Here is an 11252-nt window from a genome sequence, read left to right on the forward strand (position 1 = left end):
TGTGTGTGAGAGTTCATCAAGCATAGCATTGTACAGTTGAGATGAGTAAAAATACCAATTTCATCTCACAAACAAGTGTGTATCTGTGTCTGTGGTTGTTTGTGTGTGCATGTTTTGTGTTGGATTCTATGTCAGTGGTGTCTGGATTGTTATCTTATCATCCTATACCTGACAGAAACATAACTGGCGTTATCACAAGCAAGAAATACATTTCCATTATCGTATCAAGCGAAAAATAACAGCTGCAGTTGATGAAAGCTCTGGTGATATATCTAATTTTTTATCACTCATTTTTTTATTGAACTTCGTAACTTCATAACTTTATTACAGAAGAACATCATAATAAGTCATCATTGAGCTAATGTAAAGCAGGGTCCATTGGAAAGTGCGTGTTTGTCAGTTGGGAGACAGTGCTGACCACTTTTGTCCAAAATGTACTCCTGAAAACCTCCAAACAGAATCCAAAAATTATCCCAATGTTCCATGGTTGCAGATGTTTCAATATTGGTTGAGTATTAGTCTCATCTGATGTCTCATCACAGGAGTCAGGTAAGCCCTACCACAAAATTTCATATTGGTGGTTTGGGTTCTTGGAGGCACCAGATATATTAAGCCAAATTGTATCCAGTCCAATTCTCTCCTTAGTAGAGACGATTCTCTGTCTCGCGCTTTCATTTCTGCAGTTCAAGATGCTTTATGTGATGAAAGCTGGTCATAAAGATAGATATATTCCTTTAGGGGAACCCTAAATCAGTTCATTATTAGACGTTTTTCACGGCTGACCTCCAAGGAAGATTATGGGCCTAATAAACTGACCTCAATCTGAAGTGAAAGAAAAACAATATTGTATTGTGAAATAAATTCTTGGAATGCAAATATTGTATTTCATTTATATCTTCCAGGACTCTGTCGGATGATATTCTATATTTTCCTTCTTGTCAATAAATGCTATTAAATGACCAAAAGTATTTCCTGTTTATCCAAAGCCTGATCGCTTATTTCTCTGTGCACATAGAGCTCCATCATTGTCCAAAAACTACTAATAACATAATAAGTGAGCCAAACCGTTGCACTCTGTCATTATGATGAACATGGGCACTGTGGTTTCTTTTTAGACTCCACCAAATGCATATTTAGTCGTAACAAAAAACAAAAAAACAACAACACGTGTCCATCCAGTTTTTTTAAAGTAATTACTCAGCGTCCTTTCAAAATCAAAGTATACTGTATATTTATAACTGGATTTTAAGGATTTTTTTCTTCAGTAGGAACCAAAGGGCTTGAGGCTTAGTGCCACAGACAGGGTGGGAAGATGAAAAGAATTGAGAGACAAACTGACATATATAGTTGGTTTTGATCCTTTCATAGGAGTTGTTGACAAATCCCATTGCCAGGCTTTTCCTTTACACAAAGCTCATGATATGTTTTAATGTTTTGGGAGGATTTTTAAGATTATTTTTGTTTTTATCTGACAGCTGTAAGTGCAGACAGACAGGAAACAAGGGTAGAGAAAAAGGTTTGACATTCAACAAAGTCAGTTAGAACTGAACTGCAGACTTGCAGTATTTTCTTCTATCTTTTTTCTTTTTTGTCATTACTTAAGATAATATTCATAAATGAAACTGCTACACCAACAAAATAAATTGATAGACTGAGTTGTGATTGCAGCTGGATTCAGTATCATTAAATTGAAAACAATGGAATGATAGGATTTATTGACAAAACCCATCAGAGGATAGAGCATTTTCTAAAACAGTGTGCCATTAACTGTTTTTTTTTTCTTTATTAAGGCACATAAAAACTCTAGAAACCAACTTCAGACTTTATTTTAGGCATTTTAATCAAATCCCTACTGTTAAACTGAGGGAACACCTGGCTCTATAGACTAATCATGAAGATAGAAACATACGCACATCCAGGCAAAAAAACCCAAAACAACCCATAATCCCTAATTTGTAAATGCCTCCTGTCCCATTTTAAAAATCATAGTATACCACCTGGTACCAAACAACACCTATCTCCATATATAATACTTATATGGCTGCAGTTGTGTATTGACCTTTTCACATTCAGTACTGTCAAGGTGGAACTGCTTTTGATATGATTGCTGCTGCCATGCCTCAGGCTTTGTACAGTAACCTTAGCAAATCTACAGCATGGTTTTTTAAAATAACTGGGTCTGTTGGTCAGTGCAGCAGTATGTCTCTGAATTGTGTGTATTGGATTGTTACACAAACCTGCAGTAATGCATGCAGGAGCTCCTCAGTCTGACAGTAAATACTAATAGTGATAGGTTAACTGAATGAACGGGTACAGGACAATTTCCTATAAATGTTCACTCTGTCATACTTATCTTCCTTTAAGTGCTTCATAGTTGATTCTAGAAGGATTTAGCCCTTATGCTGGTATCCATAGCAACAGATTAAGGTTATCCTTCGAGAGAGATAAGAGGAGAGCTGGAAGCTCGAAAGTTCTAGTTTGTGTGTGTCTCAGGTAGGTAAGTAATCCATGGATTGGCCTTTTCAAAATCTATTTTGTCACCAACACACTTCAACTGTGTTTCCATGGCTACCTTTTCCAGGATGTGGAGAAAGGAGGGAAAGAGGATGAATGTATACATGGAGGTGAAAAGGGGAAAGGAAGAAGACAGAGGAGGGTAGAGGAAAGCAAGAAAAGGGGAAAGGGTACAGAGGAGAGAAAATATCAACAGGAGTAGAATAAGAAGACAAAAGGAAGGAAAACGTACAAATTAAGAAGAAGCATTGATTTACAGTACAATAAATGTAGATTTAAGGCATTCGCAAGACTGCCTGCACCCACTTGAGGTGATTCAAACATACAACACAGTGCATACAACAGAAGTGTGACATGAAGTGTGTGTGCCCTTACACACACACACACACACACATATCCAGTAGGGAACACGTCACTAAGAGAGTGGTGAGGCATGTTGCTAAGCACGGGAAGATCCTCAGAGATAAAGGAGATCGAAGTGTGGGCAAAAAGAGGGACTGAAGAGATGAAGGAAGGAAAGACAGTTGGAAAGTGAGATAGTGAGCAGACGGCTGGCAGAGCTGTTTTACTTCACAGGGCTTCATCAGATGGATTGATTTTCTCTAACTCAACATATGAAGAGAGTTTAGCTAAACCAGCTTAAACAATATCCATATAACTCCACTAGATCAGCTCTGTATTGTAGTCTGAATTGGACTGGGTAAGACTGCGTAAATGCCATTCGCAAAAACTCACATTCAAGGTTTCAGAAAGCTATTTCAACATTTGCTGGAAGTAAATTTGAGACCAACTTATTAACACAAATAAAGAGCACAACCATTCTACAAATGACCAAAAAAAACATAAAAATTATTCATGGAATATAGTTTGGCATTTTGGTAAATAAGCATGTTCACTTTTTTGTTGAGAGTTATCGATGCCACTTATGTCTGTGGATTAAGGAGCTAGTGGTGAAAACTAGGGAGACAGCTAGCTTGACTAAAGGTTTAAAAAATGCACTCACCAGCACCTCTAGAGCTCTCTTATTTCGTATCTTGATTGTTTAATCTTGTTTGTTTAATCTGTACACAAACCAAAATGTAAAAATGACAAGTTGTGGTTTTACAAGCCTACTTCTTGCACACAATCCCTGAAATCACAAATCGCAGTTTTAATAAATGAGATACAACATCTCATTTAGTCAGCTTTAGAGGTACCGTGGTTGTCTTATTTTTTTAGCTTTGGAGTGAGCCAGGCTAGCTGTTTTCCTGTTTCAACTTTATGCTAAGCTAAGCTAATCATCTGCCTGGTCCAGCTCCATTATAGGCAAATATGCCTATTTTCTATTCCTTGAAACTATAAATAGGTCGACAAGGCGAACAAAGAAGCTACAATGACATTAACTGTATATGGAACAAACAGTAATGACCAGTTATAATTAAATAAGCAGATGTCATGAATACAAAGACATATTAACAATACGGTTCTTTATTATTCCTCTCTGATGCACACAAAGCAAATTAAATGTGACCAGCTGGAAGTGAAAATAGTGTCATTTGTATATGCATTATAATTATTGCTTTACTCTCCAACTGTGCATGCATTATGCATAGCAGAATTGAAAAAGGAATGTGTCCTCTTATTAATGTGTGCTCTGAGTAAAGCTGAATCACAGAGGTGCTGGTAACAGCAGAAAAAGTCCACTCAAAGAAAGGAGCAGTGTTCCACATGCAAAGTATCAGACCGCAATTTCTTCAGTTATAATAGCTATATTTGTCAGACTTCAAAGGCGTTGGAGTAGAACACGAGTGAGCCAAGCAGAGCTAGATATTCATGATTCAATGTCTTTGATAAATGAATGAAATATGAATAAATTACAGTGTGATGTATGTGTGCAGCACAGCAGTCACTTTCCTAATTACTATACATTACATGACTTTATATGGCTGTGACGGCAGCAGTTGTACTGTAGCTGTGTTGGGAAACTTTGACTCAAGTTGTAGTAACAGGCAAACATTGCACAGGGAAAAAGAAATCCAAGATTCCAATTTTCAGTAGTAACTACTAACCATGTTTGGCCTCTGTTTCAGTACATTCTTGCAGAAGAAGTTGTAGAGAAGTGTGGATTATACTTAATGGTTAAATTTGAAGCATTGACAATATGAGAGACTGGAGGTTTTCCAGATGAACAGTATGTCCAGAGCCACTGTGGAGGCAGCAGGAGGTGATAATGGTAATGTGTGAACTGACTCACAGTAATAGAAAGTTTTTTTTTTAACCAGAGCCTTCACCGAGACTCAGTGAAGAAAAGTGATTGGAAAAAGTGACAAACTCTGGTCTATCTTTAGACACCTCTCCACTATACCAGCAGCCAAAGCCATAGCTGATGACAGATTTGAAGAATATTCATTGAAATGTAAGGAAGAAAGGCCTCTGGCTGTCTCAGCGTAAGAATTTCATCAACCACTGTAAGATGGAATGTGCACCACACTTTCAGGTGTGTGATTGTTATGTTTCATTTTCTCCTATCAGGATGTATAAAGACCATAGGCCTTGACAAGTACAAGTTTTTGAAAGCAATTTGGAGTATAACACTGAATAGCTGATAGTTTGAGGCAATTGTGAGTCATACATCAGAATCAAGTATCGTTTTTCCCTGCGCCTTTGTTTCATGCCAGGATGTTGCATAAAAACCTCTGATGCAACATGTGACTTCAGGACATAAATAGAAGGCTTTTTGCACCCAACAGCTACAGTAATTAGCCAGACAGAGATAAGCTTGACAATTGAACTTGAAAGTAGTTCACTAGCAGTAAGCAATATTTTCTTTGGATGTCCCCTTTAATATCAGTTTTAACCTATCATGCAAATTCAAATGAGTTTTAGCATGGTGTTTAAAGCAGTGCGTTCAGTTAAAGCATGTTTTTGTCACACAGAATGAATATAGGAACAACAAGCATCTCAAATACTACTAATCTACAACTAATAATCCTCTGTGTTTTGCTTATTGTTATTTCAGTTAGAGGTTTGAGCTTCACTGTGCAGATTGATGTATGTGCAGAGTTTGTCACCAAAAGGCTGTTTTCACATTCATCTGCCGAAGAGGGAAAGTCAGTGTTTACCGAAAGGGGTGTACCTACGAGTATGATTTGTGACATCAGTAGATGTTATTTTCAGGATTTCAACAAGGGAATTGAACTTGTTTTGTGGAAAAAACACATGAGACACAAATTATTCAAAGCAAAGTATTTTCATAGGTCTGGGGGAGTACCTGTGAATCAACACTAATCTTTTTTTCTCCATCATTTGCATGTAATTTGTGTTGGAAAACAAATAGAAAGAGCAGCTAATTACAATCTCTCTGCCACAACTGAAATACTAAGAAAGACTAAAAGCTAAAAGAAAAATCTAAGGTTGGGTTTTCATTACAAAGCACCAAACTGGACATACACAAATAAACATTCCTTGTATTCTTATATCATAAAGGAGATACATGTGATACTTTTAATCTCAAAGGTTTTGCCTGGAAAAAGGAAAGAGGTAAATACAGACCCAGACCTCCTCTAATACATAGATTTACCACCTTTTAGACCCACAGCAAGCAAAGGAGCTCAATCCATCACCTTTTTGCTACCAGCATGATTGATATGCGAAGAAATGCATTTCTAAACAAAAAGCCTCTGTGGTGTGTTTCTGTCTGGGTCCACTCTCTACCTCTCTCATTAATTTTACCCCAGCCTTATGACAACATGGCCAAATAATGCTGCTATTACCATTTAAATTTAGACTTTTGACTTTATCTGTAATACCATGAGTATCACTGATGTACCTCAATGTCACAGTATGTATTATATTTTATACATGCTGTAATAAAGTTTTTATGGAAGAGGCTACAGTTTATGTTTGCATTCTTCCTCTGACTTGTCAGTGGAGAGAAAATGATTGCTTCCATACTGTACATTTTGTTATGTCATACACATATTAATTTGTTTATACCTACTGTACAGTTCACTCTGACATTTTGGTTAATCACTTTGTGCACTGAAATTCTCCTCCGAATTGCCATAGCAACCCCACAAATTAATCTGGTTAAATGGGATGAACCTAAAGTGGCTCAAGTAAATCCTTGTTCATTGCAGCCATATTTGTAATTTAAGCTACAAATTCTAAAATATAGCCACAAGTGGCGATTCCAGGGTTTCAAGCCAATATAAACTGTTGGCAGAAAGACCGAAAGATTCTACAGCTTAATTAAAAATACCCACTGAGTTTGCTGATGTTTGGACAAACTGTCATTGATTTATGGCCAAATTTGCACCAGGCCCAGGCCTGTGTTTGTAACTGTTGGTGTCCCCTATTGAGCAATTTCAAAATAGTTTTACACACGTGGTTCAACATTGTTATGAAACATATCCTGCCAGTTTTGTAATGATTGGACAAACAATTTCTGATTTATAGTCTAATTTGTGTAATGCCACGCGCATTTTTTGCATTTGTAGTGTCCCTAGTGGTTGATTTGAATTAAACGTTCGGGGTATGTTTATGTGGACATATCCTCCAAGTTTTGTGATGATTGGCCCAACAGTTGTTGACTTTGGTCTATTTATGTGCTGAACCATGCCCTTTTGAAGTTCATTGGTCAATGTCTTATAAAAAAAAAAATAATATATCAACAAGCTTTACGTAACTTTTAAAAAGCTTGGTCCAATAATGATGGAAATGGCCATGGCTTATATGGATAGATTCGTCTGGACCAACAGAATCCAAGGGGAAAAAAAATTGTTTGTGAGACTTACAGTTCAAAAGTTATAGGCCAGAGTGTAAAGCTTGCTGTTATAGCGCCACCATCTGGCTGATTCTTGGGCAGCACTTATGCACAATTTCCAATCAATGGGCAAAATCTCATGTCTCCACCATTTACCATCTCACTGGAATTTGCATGAACATTTCTGAAGAAAAATAATAATAAACCATCACAAAAACATAAGGGTTTCAGCCCTCCAGGTTTGAACCTCCAAAAGTTGGATATCAGAAATTATAGCAATGTAGGAAAAATGCTCAGTGTTAAGGGCTGAGAACCCTTCGGAGAAATGAGTAGGATAACATGGTATGGAGTCAATCAACACCTTCAACTGTGTGAAAAAAAAAAGAAATTTACCATCTGGTGTTGTCTGCTGAAACGTTGCCATATAAGTCGGGCTAATTAAGCTTAAGTGGGTAGTGCGACTTTGCTTTTCACTGTCTGTGCTGGGTTTTAGAGAGCAATGGATTTCCTTGCTCGTTCAGTGTATTGTCAGTTAAATCAAAACTTTTCCTCTAATGGTAGTGAAAAAGGTCAGCTGCCCTCAGATGATCTAAAGCACTCTGAATTTGTTAAAGGCCTCACCACAGCTCTGGTATATGGCTGCTATCATCACTGATCAAAGAGATGATGTTGCTTCTAATGGCCTTAATGTGCACAAATTAGCCAAAGAGATCTATATGTGTGTGTGTGTGTGTGTACACAGGGGCACACGACAGTATTGTAGATGTGTCTGTTTTTTACATGGCAATTTACGCAGTTTTGTAAGCCTGTACTCTGTGTGTGTCTGTGTGTGTGTGTGTGTGAAGCCTGACAATTAGGGAGACTGCCAGAATGGATTTCCTGTTTTAGCAATAAGACGACACAGCCATTCAGCGCTGTGTGACACATGCACACACCCATAGACACACTGACACACGTTTGTTTTTCTATCATTGTGAGGACTGACAATTTCAGGTCAATCAATCTTCCCTAAATTTTACAATTTTTACATTTCTTTATGTAGATTGTGACCACACCATTTGTCCCTGTTACACTCTAATGTATTTCTTACCATACTTGTCATTTGTTTGTTTAGCCATTGCTTTCACACACTATCCTGGGTTTTGTTTGTGTTTATTAGTGATATTACTTTTGATACTGAGGCTCCCAAGCGTGTGTTCAGTGCGTCTGACAGTTTCCGCTGATGCCTCATACCGAGGCTTGTTTAATTTTCAGAGAATCATGTGACTTATGACAAACGAGGCCTTGGTTTCGGCAGATGCAGGTGAAGTTTCAGTTTGAGATTTGATTTTTTGATATAAGGATTGTGAAACCTGAATCTCTCGTAGGTGTATGTCCCATGAGGTGGTTGCTTTGTGGAAAGTGCCAAGAGCTTGACAGTGTGCTGAATTTAAATATTGAGTAGTTGGTGGAGGTGGAGGTTTTTTTACATCATGTTCTGTTTCTAAATAAAAATCAATGAAAGTTTCCCTTTCCTCTTTGTTACACAAGCACTCTCAATCCCCAGTCACATAAGCACTTTCCCAAATTAACTATTTCAATCTCCTGTTGTCCCCCAAACCTACAACATAGTCATTCAAATACACATAACTTTATATTCCATCCATCCATCCATCCATCATAGTGAGAAATATGAAGCCAAAAACTGCAATTCTAGTAGTAATACCAAGTAATAACAAAGTATAAAGAGATGTAAGAATCCTTACTGGATAGCACGAAGTGCAGCAACATGTCAGTAATAGCAGCAGCTATTTATAATTTGGCTGCTCTTAATTAATTTTAACCAGTAGATGTCACTAGTGAACACTGTTAAATGAGACTTAAAGCAATGAATCTTTTGGTGATGCAACTGGCTGCAAGGCTTCATTGCTTCAGGAAAGCCATGTTTGGCAATCACCAGTGTTTACTATTGTTTTGTTGTACATCTACATTCCAGACAAGTGTTGTTTAAGTTCAGTTGTTTATTGATTTTATGTGCAGAGTTTCTTGAGTTATATATTAGTTTGTTCTGTTACTTACCATATCCACCATGCTTCCCAGTAGATAAAAGGGGGAGTCACCCAGCCACTTCCTGCTTTTAAGCTCTTGCTGACGTCACTCGTGATGTCATGGGTTGGACCAAGTATGGAGGGGATTTATTGTGTTGAGTTAAATATTTAGTATTATGTAATTTGTACTTACTTTGGCTTATGGTGAGGAGTATGCTGTGGATGATGAGAGAAATATGGTTCTGCTTACACAGATTGGAGAGCCTATTTAAGGGGAGAGCTGTTAGTTTGGGAGAGGAGAAACAAGGGGATGTCCCTCTGTAGCTGTATGCATGTGAGTACGCCTACGTTTGTTGAGTTTTCCTGAGTTAAGATAAGTTTGGTTTGTTTTCTTTTTTTTTTTTTTGGAGAAATGTGTTTGTGTGGATACACAGGTTTGAATAAATCGCTTTTCTTAAAGCCATTCAACAAGTCTCTGAGTCTGCCTCCTATCACCTTCTGTGATGCTCTGGCTAAGCTCCCTCACATAGATGTTAACTGAAAAGCCAGACATAAAAGTTGTAAATAGGACATATGTGCAAATCTTAGAAATGTGTTTTTTCAAAGCTTTGCTAGCAGTTTCCCCCTGCTTCCAATCTTTGTGCTTTGCTAGGCAAATCACATCCCAGACCTACAGTATCTCTAGGCGCACAGGGATCAAATTGACATTGCATTTCTCATCTTTTCTTTTGTGTACTCATCACATTTGAGTGTTTCCCAAAATGTTGGACTGTTCCTTTCATCCCTGAACTAAATCCTGGACCTGCTGTATTTCTATCCCAGACTCAAAGACTGGAGATGAGATAGGATGCCAGTCATTGTGAATTGAATCTTACTACTGCACACTTAATGACACTGGCTGTCCAGACTCCGAGACTCAAAAGGTACACTCTTTTAATGCAGATCATTTACCATTTACCATGGCCTCTGATGCACAAGAACAGCAACTAATAGCGTGATTTTGATTTGCTAGTGACAGTGTTCCTACCCAGCTGCATCTGCTGCTCCTGCTGAAAGTACTCCACAAATCTTTCATGAATCTGCAGAATAAGATGTGTCCAGACTAACCGATGCCAAGACTAGGACCAGCTCAACCACAGTGCCGATAAATCTTGCCAGCTTGTGGATCATTGTTGCATTATTCTTGCATGTGACAACAACACATTGCAGGGTATAGACACTGCGAAGCTAGGAGCTATTCTGTAAAACCCCATCTGGAAATGAACTACTTTGTAGTTGTGCCAGTGGTTGCAATGTCAGAAAACACCTGTTCAACTGGAGCTGTTTATGTAAATGACATGCTCAGTGCTAAACATGTAATACTATATTGAAGGATAAGGCTTGCAATATTCTCTGCTTGTGTTACTATCAACAGATCCCACGAAAAGACCAAAACCGACAAAACCCTGTCAGTCGCTCTCATTTGTTTCTACTGAAGATGTAAATGTTGTAGTGAGAAAGTCAAGTGAATGCTGGGATGCAGTTTAACTTGCAGTGACTTTATTCATGCACTTTACAAAGAAAACAAGCCAGTGTATGATTGCTATATTGTCCACCAGGCTGTTTAAAATTAAAAATAAAAATACTAGCTTCTACCACCAATTGCAATACACAGTAATAGAAGGAGAGTTGCTCTTCTTCTACTACTTCTGTTTCAAAACTCGCTTGACTCCCTCTAAGGCACCACCTGGTGGCAGAAGCTGTGCAGCACATTCACAAACATCAATGCTGCATAAAATACGAAATTATGAACACTGCAGTCTAGATAAACATTGCCTGCATATAAAGGACTAAGAACGCAATTGCAAGTTAACTTTTTAACTGAATTAAATTGTGGGTACCTTATTAAATAGTAAACAATTAGCCTCTCACATAAACCTTTAAAAACTACAATTTATATTTTAGTTTATGGAAAAGGCTAAATAATT

The sequence above is a fragment of the Thunnus albacares genome, chromosome 19 (genome assembly GCF_914725855.1).
Source record: "Thunnus albacares chromosome 19, fThuAlb1.1, whole genome shotgun sequence".
Classification (NCBI taxonomy): Eukaryota; Metazoa; Chordata; class Actinopteri; order Scombriformes; family Scombridae; genus Thunnus; species Thunnus albacares.